Source organism: Brassica oleracea, chromosome C5 (assembly GCF_000695525.1).
Source record: "Brassica oleracea var. oleracea cultivar TO1000 chromosome C5, BOL, whole genome shotgun sequence".
NCBI classification, from domain to species: Eukaryota; Viridiplantae; Streptophyta; class Magnoliopsida; order Brassicales; family Brassicaceae; genus Brassica; species Brassica oleracea.
The window spans coordinates 10,470,487-10,486,887 of NC_027752.1; the positions used below are offsets into that span (position 1 = coordinate 10,470,487).

The 16,401-nt window shown below is 30.2% G+C and overlaps 1 long non-coding RNA gene across 1 annotated transcript; it reads right to left on the reverse strand.

Annotated features, from left to right (window-relative positions):
* Positions 1 to 9,685: 9,685 nt before the first annotated feature.
* LOC106294110 lies at positions 9,686 to 11,086 on the reverse strand. Its single transcript, XR_001260737.1, has 4 exons — positions 10,984 to 11,086; positions 10,601 to 10,895; positions 10,294 to 10,505; positions 9,686 to 10,161 (listed from the first exon to the last, which is right to left on the reverse strand). It is a non-coding gene; the product is annotated as an uncharacterized LOC106294110 (long non-coding RNA).
* Positions 11,087 to 16,401: the final 5,315 nt, after the last annotated feature.

Consider the following 16,401-nt stretch of genomic DNA (forward strand, 5'->3'; position numbering starts at 1 on the left):
CTATGGAGTTTGGAGTCTTAGGGTTTTCTCCGTTTTTGAGCTTCTTTTGGGCTTGCTTTCTTCTTGGGTCTGTAAAATTAGGTCCATTTGGATTTTAGTTGGGCTTTTAATATCAGCATATATATGTAAAAATATATATTAGTAATAAAAACTCTTTTTCAAAAAAAAAAATCTTTCGCTTTATCTCCAATATATATATTCTCTAAGTTGTTCTATCGGTCATCTCATTCCTAAAAAATATTATTTTTTTCGATTGTTTATCTTTTTTTGTTATTCTCCACAAGGATGTGTATTATTATGCATCCTTATGTGTATATGAGTTTACTTCTATTGGGCAAAATAATTTTCCTACGTTTATTGGGCAAAATAATTTTCCTACGTTTATATACACTAACCTTCTTATATCTTTATGAGCAAAAGATTTTCTTATGTTTAGAATAAGTATGATTATTAATTAGAAGGTTAGTGTATGTAGCTTTCTTCAATCTTTCAATATTAAAATGAATTAGTATGTATTTCGAATTTATTTCAAGAATGTTAAACTAAAATGTGAATCACTGTGTACTTTCGGTTTGTAATCATTTATAGTCGGTTTGTGGTCAATTTGATTTCCATAGAACCGTACGAGAAGGATAAATTTATGGTCAATTTTACTAATTATTACAAGACAATTAGAAATATGTTATTAAAAAATATTGTGATAGACTGATATGGTAAGTTAAATTTAATTTATAATATCTTATGGTTTAATTTGATTTGAAATTTTGTGACCAAGTCTGTGATTTTGTCCTTATATTCTCATTGATACTATCCTTTCAATTAGTGGTTGTTGATATTATGTTGCCAAATATGTAAACGAAATTGTTATTAATTATTTATGTTTTCACATAAATTTAACAACTAAATATACGGTTTATGTGATGGCTGCTGATAAATTATAGTTAACCATAAACCTTTATCACATTAAGTGTCTGGAAGAACTGTAGGACTTTATACAAATATCAACGTTAATATTCTACTACTAAGGGCATACGAAACCCTAATTTATTAACTATAATATATAATATATTCATTTCACATAACAGAACATCACAACTTCACTTAAACTTATCTAATTCCTGCAATTTCTTTTATAAAGTTTGGACATGCCCATAAATAAATAAAATATTTGTTCATACAAAATTGAATACCAAATCAATTTGATAAGGGCCAAAAATATTTTGCATCCTCAAATATAAAATTTATATTTTAATACAATATTTGTTAACTATTGTTCATATAAACCCATCCTCAAAGCGCATGTCTCATCCTAGTTACGTTTGAAGATTGATGACATAGTATTTACTCACTTATACATGTCAAATATTCATTTTATTAGGTGATAATCCGCGCTGTACGCAGAATGAATGGACTAAAAAACTTTTAATCTATAGGGATAAATTAAAAATGTAAAAGTCATAGTCACAATATTACATGTTATATAATGAACGATGAAACAAAATTGTGTATGTCTATATAAGGTAAGTTTTGTTTTTTTTAATTGTGTGTAACTGAAGTATAGATCATGGAAGTGGACGAAGTAGTACATGATACTCATCTAACAAATTTATGGCAAATCACTTTGTGAGTGTGAAATGCAGCCGCTTCTAGGATAATGAAAGAAACACTATACTCCAAAAACGAACACTACAGAGAACTTAGTTCTGTGAGAGAATGAAGTTGTGTTATAGTTATTGTCTAGGTTTACATCAAAGCTCGGGTGGTTCAAGACATCATGTTCACTACCTGGCCGAGTAAATCCGATAGCTATTAACAATGATTGGTTCAAGGCTGAAAAATTGTTACCAACTCATCATGCAGTAGATTTTTCGTTTGTATTCTCAAAACTTATTAGTTGAGTCTTGTCTAATCTTGTCTAGGAAGTCAAGGATGTCGAATAGTTTAGTGTATAGAGTCATTTCTAGACATGTGGGGGGGGGGATTGTTGGAACTCGTTTTTGATGAAATGGAATAACCGAATGTTAGGCACTATGAAATAGTGTAACCACATGTCAAAACCGGAGTTAGTTTGAATGAAAAGTGGAGGTTCAAAGTGGGTTGCTTGTAAAACTTAAAATGACATTCGCAAAATATCTCATGTCCCACATTAGAATATAAAAAGGAGATATTTGGACCGAACTCGAGTTTCGGGTTTCGGGATTTGATAAATATACCTACGAGTCAAAAGATTATTCTTTTGTTATAAATTCTATTTTGAATTTTATTGGCAGAGTAAAAAGAATATTTATTTTAGGATAGTAATATCATTATTATGGACAATTAAGTACACAAAACAAATCAGTTATGATTCCTTCGTAACATAAGTCTTTGTATTTGTCAAATGATTAATGTGAGAATCAATTTTTAAATCTTCACCCTCCTTTTCATTTGATACACAGAAAAGTAATCAACTCATCCTTCACATGCTCATATTTTTATTTTTTTTTATTTTGTGTTTGAAAGTACAACACAAAAAATAGGTTTGATACATTATGTTTTTTAGTGATGGAAAACAAAAACACATACAATTGAATCTTGGATTTTGGAACACCTCGTAAACCGTCACACTACAGGACGTTTACATAATTAAGAAAATAGTATCTCGCCTCTGCAAATACGTTTTTATTTTCAAATTCTTGTATCGATATTTTATATTTATAGATTTACTAGTATTTACCCGGGCATTCGCACGGTAATATTTTGTTAACAAATAAAACAAAATTTTAGTTATATACGTTATTAAAAATTACATATAAGATAATAGTAATACATAAAAAGTTAACACACATATCATTGACTAATTACAAACATACAAAATCAGTTTAACATGTTTATACAAACTAATTACATTGAATTAGATTAGCGCTTTGAGTACATATATTAGTTCATGAGACATGAATGTTTGCATGTTGTTGATCTAAAAAAAAGTTCTGAAATTAATATTCTCATTAGCTTGAGAATAGATGATCTTTGCTTACTTAATGTATGCTACTATCCCTTTCTTATTAATAGAGAAACAATTTTAAAAAGTAACCTTTATTTTGTAATTTATTTATATTTGTGCCATTTTGCTTATGTGTCAAGCTCATAATCCTTCTCAGGCACAATAATTAAAACTCCTTTCTTTACTAGAATATTTACGGAATATGCCATTGCATTCAACCTACCGTTGTCTTTATCTCATATAATTATAAATCAAGACGTTGTCCCATATATAATGCTTCAATATCATTTTTTGTTTAAGTTAATCGTAACAATTTCGTATCACCGTAATCTATTTGTCTGCAAGTAAAAGGAATATGACATGCACAAAAACAAAAGCTTTACAAAAACTAATTAAAAAGAGAAGACACACAGAGCACCTGTACAGATGGAAAGTATAAGTGTCTTTTACATACTTTGAAATCAGTGAACATGATGACACCATAAAAGACCAATAAACCATTCTCATCTGAACACATACTATCAAACAATGAGTTTCTGGTCGGGTTCAACCACATTACACTAACAATTACGATTGTTTGATTTCTATAGAACACATGAACTCAGTAAAAAAAACTCAATATATCACATTCATAATTTGGTAAAAGAATAACTCAGACTGTCCTTGCAGTAATGAAAACCAAGGAATTGAAATTATTATTTTTTACTTAGGTGCTAAATATTTTCGTTAAACCAAACAAAAAAAAATTAGAATTGTCTTACAATATTAATGGATTGACACATATCAAATTGAAATTATTTGCGGGTTATGAGTTGATAACTTAACCAAAGGCAAAAACCATAATAATGAACACAGCCTCAAAACCGGTATAAAGGATACTTCGTGTGCACATCAAATCAAAATTGGTCCCGCTCATAACGTACATTTTTGGTAAGTTTGCTCAAACGCATCAATCTACATTAAAGCTCTTGCTCAAATCAGGCTACAATCACATTAACAATCTATATCTACGTATTAATTCGCTAAATCTTAAGAATTAATTATAGGTTTCCTTCATACATTCTATATAAGCCAAGTTTAGAGACCGTCTTACTCATATTCTCCCTCCATACAAATTTTTTTTTCTCTACCAAACCTAGATAGACAGCGGCTGCGATCAGTCTGATTTGAAGCCATTTAAAACCATGTGAAGATAAAAGTGAAAATCATCAATCTCTACAAACAATATTTGTTGCAAGTGAAGAGAGTATTGAGATGGTTTTAGTTGAGGTTAGAGTGAGTTTTAATGTGGTCGAGGCTAGAGTGACATAAATCATGGTTTGAAAAACATTTCAACTTTCTTAACCCAAAAAATTACAGTTTCAAGCTAGAGTTTATGTGTTATCGTTTTTATATGAGTTGTTTACATACTTTCAGTAAGTTTTAAGATACGCAGTCCCAAAATAATTACACAACTACTTAGAAAGTATAATGCTTATCTGTCCATGTTTTTGAAACATAAAGAAGCATGGCCACATATATGACTTAATAATCAAAAGTTCGCAGCAAAATATAGTGCAGATTCTATATTTGTGTCTAACATTACTTTAAACTTTTTTTGTTAACATGTATAGTGAACTTTTTATAATGAACATTACATTATCAGTGTTGTCTATAATTGTATTTTTCAACTATTTAACACTTTATTGAAAGGTAAATTAAATTATATTTACGACATTCTCACTCCGCGCAAAGCGCGGGTCTTACCTAGTACATTTTAAATCTAAATGACATAAAAATCAGAAACATTGAAATAATAGGGTAACAATGTCAAAGTATTCATTATCATATTTTCAAAAGTATTTTCAATCTATTTCATGCTATATTTTACAGTAGGAATACACTTTAACAATCTGAAAGCGGTGAATTAATGGAAGAGCTTTTACCTTTTGTCAAAAGGCCTTCATGAGATATTTTTTACCAAAAAAAGCCTTCATGTGATTTTACCACATCTGCATCTGCTTTTTATCTTCCTCACCCTCTCTTTGTAGCGGGTCTTACCATGAAGTCTCTTTACTCAGATGAATCTCTAGCAATTCATATCATTCATATCCACCATATCAACTCATTCTCGGCCTTCTTGGCCTTAAACCGATTCCAAGGAAGCAATATGGTTCTCGGCCGAAGACGGCAAAACTGTATAGAGTAAGATAGCGTCACTGGGATATATGGATTTCTGGGAGATCCAATGTACTCAGAAATTGAACTCTGCCCTGGTTCATGACATTCAATATGGTTCCAGTTTTGAGTTAGGTTTTGAAATCGAAGAAGAAGCATATTTTTGTTATGATTGGTTTGGAGTGTTTCTACTAATTATGAATCAAATCTGAAAGATATATGAGTATGAAAAGAATAAGATCGTGGACAAAGAAAAAGGATCGTGGATCTTAGATCATCGGCAGTTTTCGGCAGTTTCGATAACTGTTAATACGGTTTATGTTTTTTCTCTTTTCTAAGTGTTATCTAGGTTTTTGGTTGGATTTTTTAAAACAATTGTACACATATTATGTGGCAGATTCTGATTCGCCAGGCGACTTGCGATTTAGTATATAAAAAATTTATACAATTACTTTACAATTATTCAGTTCGCCATATTATAGGATTTGCTTTCTTACAGCAACAATCTGCATCAGTAGTACATACGGCATAGTAATAACCATGATCTCTACAATAAAAATGGCAGGCGCCTGCTCCTCCAAGACGACGTATACCTCCATTTACACATTGTATATCCATCTGCTTTACTCCATAACCTGTTTTATTATATAAATATTACTGACCCAATATATATATATATATATAATTTCCCTACATATATATGATCTATTAATCATACTTTTTCGTATCAACTATTTTGGACAAATCTTTCAAAAAACAAAACTGGTTTTGGACTACCATTAAAATTAGATTGGTCAAACTAAATTATATATTCTAATATTTAACATAATCTTATTTGATTTTCAATATATTATCTACTATATATGCTATCACAATATATTTTAAAATTACATAATCTACTATATAAATGAAAATCTCAACAATTTACAGATTTAGAAATATTCATCATAGATTTTTTAACAAATCAAATTTCCATAATTTTATATTGATATATTCAACAATAAATGTTTACTACTTACTAAAATGTTGACAAAATATCTGATAATACCAAAATTATTTCAATAATTTTAAAATTATTTGCAATAATAAACTATAAATTCTACATGCTCACAAAATACAATAGGTTCTATTTCAATAATATTAAAATTTAAATTTATGTTTAGAAAAATATAATATGTGTTTAGTGCGAATAGTGGACTAATTATTCACTAAAAGCAGTTATTTCATGACTACCATTAAAATTATAATGATCCAGCTAATATATATATATATATATATATTAGCTGGATCATTATAATTTTAATGGTAGTCATGAAATAACTGCTTTTAGTGAATAATTAGTCCACTATTCGCACTAAACACATATTATATTTTTCTAAACATAAATTTAAATTTTAATTTTCACTATATTATCTATTATATATGCTACCATAAAAATATTTTAAAATTACATAATCTACTATAGAAATGGAAATCTCAACAAATTACAGTTTCATGAAGTATTCATCATATACTTTATAACAAATCCAATTTCCATAATTTCCATTTAAATATACAAAAATAAATATTTATAAGTTATTGATTGGCAGAGCTGATTACAAAGCAGTACCAATATGCTATAGAATCAGTATGGTATATAAATGGGTGTTAGTGAGAATTAGATTTATATGAGTCTTAAAATTTTCAAGTCTAGTGTTAGTGGTTTATAGATTCTCACATCTCATTAAAATCTAGTGTTATTGGTTAGATGATTCTATAATTCTATACAAAATTATTTGTTATTCAAAAAGTTTAGATTTTAATGATTCTACAAATCTATTAAAGTAAGTATTATAGGAGTTGAATTCTTAACATTTTAACTCACAAAACAAGATTTTGAAAATACTACATGTTTCCTTTGAATTCTTAGAATCATTACATTACTTTATTTTCATAGATTTTCACAATATACAAATTTCTCTACAATTCTTTCCAAATTTAACAAATCTTTCAACTTTTAAAATCAACAAATTCTATAGAAATCTAAATAATATACTCTTATAAATATTTTTTTTTGTCATTTCTCTTATAAGTATATCTACTAAAGTGATTTGTAAATCAGTAAAGTACTCATATATAAAAATACCATGTTAATTAGTACATAATATATAATTTTTTATTTATAATATATATATGTATATATATATTTAGAATATATATATATATGTGAGGATTTTTATTAAGAATAATAAATCATATTTAATTATATTTTAAATGTGACATATTATTCTTTAAAAAGTTTGAATTTTTTTATTTTATATTTGAATATAAATATAACATGTGATATTATTAAATGAAATAAGTTTTATATTAAATCATTTTAAGTTTGTATATATCCTAAATACAATTTATCTACCAAAAACTTTGTATGAAAGCATTGGACAAAGTGCATTTGAATCATCTAAATGTTATTCTAAATACTTTTTAATAATTATTAATTGGATAATAAAGAGTATAATGCTTATGCCAATACTTTATCAGTAAAAATCTAAAATTTTGACAAAATATATAATAAACCAAAAATTATACAAATAATCTTTTGTACTAATATTTATTAATTTAATAAAAATTGCAATAATAAATTATAATGTTTATATACAAACAAACATATAATAGATTCAACTTCAATAATATTTTAATTTTATCTGATTATTTTTAAATATAATCTGCATTTACCGCAGGTAGTAGACTAGTTACTCATTAAAAATAGTATAAAATATTATTTTTTAAAATGAAACACAGTACTAAATCTTTTCTTACTTCTAAAATAAAGAATAAACAAATACCTGGAATACTTGCAGTAGTCGGTCTACAATGAACGGAAAATACAATTAAGAGGGCAATAAAAACAAATGCCACTAAACTTTTTATGGTGATAGCCATTTTTTATAGTAATCTCCTAATCTCTTTGTTCTGTTTTGTCTTTTATTTGTTTGGATTAATTATATATATATAGTGAGAAGACCATTATATATAATGCTAAATGTATTTTACTGGTCAAGAGTTTTAGAAGGAGCATAATCTTTCATTTAATATATAGATAGTGACAAAATCTTCTAAACACTATTTGAAAAATGATTTTAAATTTTATTTATGTGTTATTACCACATTTATTTTGAAAGAAAAATGATAACTTAGTTTAGTTAAAAATGATATAGCTCCTCTCTAATTATGATATGTATAAATGTAATGATAAAGATTTTGATTTTTTGGTAAATTTCTTAAAATAAGATAATTACAAAATCTGGCTACATACCATAAATTTTAATTATTTTTATAATAATTTTTAAAATTCTAAACATAATCCCTATAATATAACTGTAAATATAGAAGTTTTTCTACTGTAAAAGAAGTAACTAATCTCATATAATTATTTATACTTTCATCAAAATCAATTATATGTTTTTAACAAATAAGATATGACAATTTTGATTAAATTTTAAAATTTAAGTTATATTTGGATCCAAATGTATATGGATGATTAATCGTGTTTTTAATCTATTGAATTTGTTTTAGATTTAAATTTTATACAATAATTGTTATGTGATGATTATTTGTTTTTTGAGATAAACAAAATAAGTAAAGTTTATGGATGTAGTAAATTTAAACATAAAAATCTACTCAAAACTATAGTTTTAAATATATAAATTTATGATAGAGAAAATTGTTTATTTTAATTTATTTTACTTAACTAAACCGAAAAGTAAATCAAATATTGTTAAGTCAAAGGAAAATAAATAATAAATAATAATTATGATTTCATTTTTATTTTAAAATTATTAAAATTAAATTATATTTATATATTATATATAATTATGTTAAAAAAAAATTATTTATCACTACAAGAAAAATCGGAAATAGCCACGACAATTTTTGTAGCTATTGCTTAACATTTGTGGCTATTTCGCCATTATCTACAAATAGCCACAAAGAAAATCCGTAACTATGGGCTCGTGGCTATTGGAAAATTGTAGCTATTTGTAGAATAGTTTCCGTGACACGGCCACAAACAGTATTTGTTGCTATTTTCCACAAATAGCTTGAAACAGATTTCGTGGATAAAGTAGCCACAAAAAGACGCAGTGTTTAACCGTAGAAAATGTCTTCTAATAGCTACAAGCATAATTGTGGAACAAAAGCCACAAATTGCCACAACCAGTTTGTAGTATTTAACCCACAAAAAGCCACAAAAAAATTATGGAAAATCTCTGCAAATTGCCACAAACTAGTTATGGACCGTAGAAACAAATAGCCCCAATTAAGTTGTAGCTTTTTTTCTATAGATAGCCACAAACTTAATTGTAGATATTAGGATGCAAATAGCCACAACTAAATTTTGTAGTTATAGTTTCATAATTTTAAAACTTTATTTATCATATTTTCTATAATAAAATTTTAAATTTTTATTCTATTAAATTTTTAAAAGCCGAATTTAAAACAATAATTAATTATACAAATAAAAACATAATTAGCCAAATCATTCAAATTAACATTGCAGTTTTAAGTTAAAGAAGACATCTATTGATGGTCTTCAATTAAACAAAAGACATCTAAAGATGTTTTTACAAAAGACATCTAACGATGTTTACAATAGACACCTAATGATGTGTTTACAAAAGACATCTATGGATGTTAGAGATTAATATTGCACAAGGAAACACAAAATACACCTAGGATAGATTGAAGTGTTAAGGAGTGGGAGAGTGCTGGTTAAGTTCTTGGCTAGAATCAGAATGAGGACTTGGAACAGATGCACCACTCTCACGTGGAATAGGTTGATGGGTAACAGGATCCACTCCATTCATCTTCAACAACAAGTCGATGCTTTGTTTCAACCCAGTCACAACACCCTCCACAGTGGTCAATCGTCCATCAACTTCAACGCTTCTACGCAGAGAAGCTGCCGGAGACTCCTTGGGTTCAACATCAACATACTGAAGTGAACCAAGCCCATAGACTCTACCTTTAGTATTAGTTGCCATCTACAAGAAAGTATATTGAACACAAGACACATGAGTTTAGAATAACAAAGACAGTCTTACATGGATGATCATATCAAAACCAAATGCAATATGCTATTAAGATGAATATAAGTTAAAATAGGAGCTTCTTACTTCAATATAAGCAGAGCATTGAGCTGCTGGTTAGAGGGTGCGGAGGCAGTTTCACCGGTCTCTGTGGAACTTTGTGATCGCTCCAAGGCAAGAGCTTCAGCTGCCTTCACATAAGCTTCTGCTCGTTTGTCAATGCAGGTGCCATCTCTTGAAGTGTGGGTCTTACGCACTAACTCAGTTAATGCTGGTGCTACTCCACCAGCCTCAACCGTCTAGCAACAAACAAAGGTAAAAGCTGTTAATAAATCAGAAATGTTAAAAATAAAAAAATAAAAATAAAGCTGATTGAATATAAGAACTTACTAACCATGTCATAAGCAATACGAGTGTGATTTTTTTATCCTGAAGTATGACGGTGAGTGCCTAAACCATCTGGATTTGAAGTGGCATTCTTTGAATTTGTTGTGCTCCTCTTTTGGTGGGGCTCCTCCTCCCAAATCTCAAGCATCATGTTCCAGTCAGCTAGGCCAATGAAGTCTGGCTTCTTTTTTTGCTTTTGATCTCCTCCTCATGCTCACAAGGTCTCTGATTGAGTTTTGGTGAATTTCTTCCCAGTGAGAACGAACCTCACTGTGATGTTGAGGATCCCAATAGTATTTTTGCTACAAGAAAACCACAAGTGAAAGTAACAAATTAACAGAGGTTATATGACTATCAATCACAATCCATAGCAAAAAGCATAGAATCTACCACAAAACTTGTCCACCATGCATCCTTTTTCTCTTGTGGCACCATATTGTAGTTCCACCATGGTCCCCAAAAGTTTGATTGATATGTTGCAACTACATCTTTCCGGATGCAATCATGTATGCGAAACTTATTACAGAAAAAAATAATTATAATGAATTAGCATCAATAAATAAATAGTCATAAGAAGAACAAAATAGAACTTAAAATTTAGCAAACAACTTTTTTATTGGTATCTCTAGCAATTAGCAAACGTTTTGTTAGTAGAGGCTAAGACCAAATGTAAACCTAAACCAGAAGACACAACCATATAAACCTACTATGACAAAACAAAACAAAAAACAGAGAAACATTTTGTTTCCAATATCAAATTAAGTGGTCATGTAATCTCAGAAGAAAACAAATGTTCCACAGCAACAATCAGCCTTATACTTAGAGCTACTACAACCTAAAACACTGAACTCACCATAAACCTCCATTGAGCCTTTGTGGATGGAGAAGGGGCATGTTACGTCTCTCTGGCGCACTCATCACTGCCGCCAAGCTAGGAAGTGGATGTCTAGAAGCAGATGAAGTAGCTGGTCTCGTCGCTCCAGGAGGTAGACGAGTTTGACGCATTCGGGTAGCAGTCCCGGATGAAGAAGCCCCGTGGATATTCTCATCTGCAAATCAACAAGGGATGAAATAAATTCAGGGAATAGAACACCCATGGAGAATATATAAGAACGAAACATAACAAGCCAACCAGAAACCTAAGACACTCAGAATTGCTATCAACGACTATTAAAGGAAATCAAAAGAGGGAAAATGTACCTTATAAACAGAAGACGAGAGATTTCAGAACGAGTGAGTTAGAGAAAGAGAGAAGATTTGACTGAGTAAAAGGAAGAGGAAATTGAGAGTGAAGAGCAGAGAAGATGTAAAGATGGAGGCAGAGTAAAACTTCTATTTCTACTGAGGCGGAGTAAACTAGATCAGGTTTTGTATTACTTTATAGACAAAAAAGCACTTGGCTGAGAGTTAGAGCATCATTAACCCTATAACTCCATTTCGGTTTCTTAATGAGTTGTTTAATAATAAAAGTGAATCAAGAAATTTAATTAAGAAATCCAAAGATTTTGAGATTTATTGGGAGTTTCTAACTCTGTTTCCTAATCCTTAACTTTCGTCGGAATCGAAGACGAAATTGACGGTGAGCTTCGTCGGAATCGAAGAGGCAGTCGACGGATGAGGCTTCATGAAGGAAGAAGGAGTCTGGGGCGGGTCTATGTTCGGTGCGACTTTCTTCCAAGACTCTACAAACGTCCGTCGACAGAACTTCCGTTGAAAAGGCACGAGCCGTCGCCGATTTCGAGGATCCGGCGGCGATCCGTCGTAGAGGAGGCGAGAAGCTTGTCTAAACATGGAGGTGAATTGGAGAGAGATGAAGACGATAAGAAGAAAAAAGAAAGAAAAGAAAAAAGAAAAAAAATCAAAAACACAATATGCTGACACGTGTGGTAAGGATCTCCTTTGTGATCGGTTGCAAAAACCATGAATTAAGGATCGGTTATATGAATTTAATTTTGTTTCCATTTAATTAAATGCCTAATTTTCTTTAAAAACCCTACTAAGAATCTGGGATAATGGTGGTCTTAAGTAAACCACGTGGCTCTAATATACCTGGGAAACATTTAGAAAATTACCCGGGAGTTGAAAATTTTGGGGTTCACTTTCTAATTTTCACATCTCTACGAACAAATTGGTAGCCATGTGTGGCTGTAGAAAATTTTTATCCGGTAAAGTAGCCCGCGCCTGAATTTTTCATGGTTAAAATTTAATTATTTTAGATAAACACAAACTACATGTAGCTCTTTGTTGCTAAACTAGGTCTCGGCGTTTTTAACTCAACCCAAAGTACCAACCTTAACCCGAACTGGAAAAACCGAAACCGAATCCGAACTGTTTTACAAAAATATCTGAATGGGACTTATGAACTTACTACTTTGGACTTTGGTTATAACCCGAACCGAACTGAAACCCGAATTAGGATCCGAAGATATCTGAAATTAGTTAAATATGTTAATGTTTTTATATATATTAAGGTGATTTAGATATTTTAGAGTATTTAAAATATTTTTGTAGTTTGTTTTATTTGTTATTTTAAATACTTTTTAGTTATAGTTTAACTAATTTTTAATTAGATTTGTAAATAATTTATATATTTTGAAATTTTTTTGGCCAATTTTCGAGGTTTTTAAAAATATATTTTTGTACGATTTTAAACATTGGTTAAATCCGATCCGAACCGAACCCAGAAGGAACCGAACCGAACCCGATCCGATAATTAGTAAAAACCGAATGTTACTTATGAGCATAACACCGAAAATCCGAAAATTCGAATCATCCGGACCGAAACCAAACGTCCCACCGAACGTCCAGGTCTAAGCTAAACTATTGATATATTAAAAATTAAATGATAAAACTATATGATTAAATAGGCTAGAAAAAATATTATTTATTACAAATCTTTATTCATACAATATTATTTATTACAAATCTTTATTCCAAGTATAACTTCGGAAACAATAGTTAAAAACTAATGAGGTTTCTTTGTATTATTGTGGTGAAAGAATAATTTCTGACCCAAATAAACTTAAGTGTCCTTTCACCTTTGTGGTTATCGATATTTTTGTGAGGTTATCACTTAGGAAAAAGTTTTTCAAAATAATGGGTTTTCTTTGTAGCGTCGTGGTGAATCATTAATTTTTATGGCTCCAATACTTTTATGGTTATAGTGTTGAACTTATACACTGTGGCATAATGTTATTCTTTGAACTTCTACTTTTTTTTTCTATTTAGAACATCTACTACAATAGTTATAATGTTGGTAATCTATAAACTGTTTTTCATGTCCCTTGTTTTCCTAATTTTTTTTAATTCCGATCTAAATAGGTGAACTTAAAATTTGATCCACCTAGCTATAACCTACAAATAATTGAGACCAAATAGTTTTGCTAAAACTAAATAACATAGTGCATATATAATGTAACTAACAACAATCGCAGATAGTTAATGTACTATATAAATATCATCGAAATATATAATGCATATGTAGTGTCTCGGTATTGTGGAATTTGATTCGATTATATTACTACATTTGAAAAAATGATTTTAACATTCTATAGAACATTGTAAATGTTTTTTAAAATGTTGGTATTACACATATATATTATAACTTTTTAGCAGTGATACATGCATGTAATGTTATACTCGTTGCAACGAGTAGCCACAAAAAGTCTTGAAGCTGTGTCTTTTATATAACAAATAACCATAACTTAGTTCATAACTATTATTGGTACCTGCTTGGGAGGGGAGGTCGGCTGTTCGACTCGCGGGGAAGGGGAGGCGTGTCCAGGGCCGTAATGGTACAGACAAAGGCTGGCGCCGGGCCTAGGTGGTGGGCCGCAAGGTCAACACCTGGTTAAACAAAAAAAAAAAAACTATTATTAATATTATTTTATTACATTTCCCCGGCTAGCGACGGATACTCTTGTGGCTATATAGCCACAAATTATTTTGTAGAAAATTGTGGGTATATATATTCTACAAATTATATTGTAGCTAATTGTAGCTTAAGATCTTCGAATAACCAGAACGTATATTTTGTAGCTAAATAGCTACAAAAAGCTACAAACCAGCTACAATTTTTTTTCATGGCAATTTTGTGGCTATTTGTGGCTATTTTTCTCAGGCCATAATGTGTTTGTGGCTGAGTCGTGGCTATAGACAAGTTTTGTTGTAGTGTATACACATGGAACAGAAAACCAACTAGTCTGCCATAAATCCGGCTTAAAAACATACTCCTTCTGTTCCTTATAGATCTATTTTTTAGAAAAAAAATTTGTTTTAAAAAGATAAATTTTTTACATTTTCAAGACATTAATTAATGAAAAATTGTACTTTTCAAAAAATACAATTGTGTTTAATAAAATTTTATTGGTTAAAAGTTATTGAAAATAACTAATTAAATAAAACAATGTATTGGAAGATTCAATTTTAAATGTTTTATTAATAAGTGTGAAAAAACTATAACATGGATCTTTTAGGAACGGAGGGAGTATATTGACCAAAAATCACTGAATGATTTTTTAACTAATTAATTTTGATCATTTATGACATAGAATTCACTCTCTTGTACATATTAAATACTATTCATTTTATTGGGTTCAGAGTGTTTTTTTTTGTTTACATATAGGAATTGTTACAGAGGTTAGATTTTTCATTTATAATTGCTGTATTGTTTGCTAAAATTTTAGTTTTATCCACGTTCCATTAAATTTATTAGTTAGTAAAATCAATATCATCATATACTTAAAGATAAAAAAAAATCATTATCTTTTAAAAATATGTATGAAAATTCATAAACAACATTTACGATAAAACCTGAGAAGTATGTGATTTGTTACCCCATATTTAGATAAAATTTTGAAACATAATTTTGCAAATTCTAATGGTTGTAATTATGGAGTCTGGTTGCAGGTAGATGCAGGATCCGGCCGCAGCGGGGATGGAAGAGATCTCTTGATCAGATGACCTTGCTTCCACCTACATCAACTACCCGATCATTATATATTATCCGTAGTCTCATAGAAAAGACCTTAAGATCGCCTATTCAATATGACGACGAATAGCTTTAAAAGTACACGTCTGTTTGAACCGAAATCTATCGATAAACCAGTAAAAAAAGGGGATGAGAACTCGTCGGTGGGGAGACAAAGACGTTTATTAGATCAAGGAATCGTTTGATTGTGTTACAAAAGAGGAAATAAACGGTAGAAAATAAGCCGGCGAAAGCTAGTTCGCCGGAAGGTACAAGTCGACGAGAGTAAGATATAAAACCCTAATTTATAGCCGAAAGTATGTGTAGTGATTTGCGGATCCCTTCCTCATTACCTCTCTCTCCCCTTTTATAGGCGGTCGCTCGTTAACCTACTCGACCTAATGGGCTTTTCGTTGATTGGGCCGAGCTGTCGGGCCTTTACTTCGAGTCGTTGAGCCGATTGCATTCGGTCGCTCATCTGATCGACTAAAAGTAGTCTCGAGTCGAGCCGAGACGGTGACTCGCGAGCTAGCAAGCCGAATCTTCCTAACGTAGTTACGGGTCAGGACAGTTATTTTGTGGGTCTTTTGGGAGGATCAGGCCCATACCCAACAACATCCACAGAGGTAACTTTTTTTTTTGTATGCACAACACATTCACAGAGGTAACACAAGCTGGAAATTAGTCACTGATTCAGAGAGGGGAAAAGAGGCAGGATAAACTTGGATATGGAGTCAAGATTGCAGCCCAATATAGTACTTTTTCATGGTGACAATGAAAGTGGGCTTTTAAAAGCCCATTTACCAGCAAAGCGACAAAATCATTCCCCAAAAAAAACA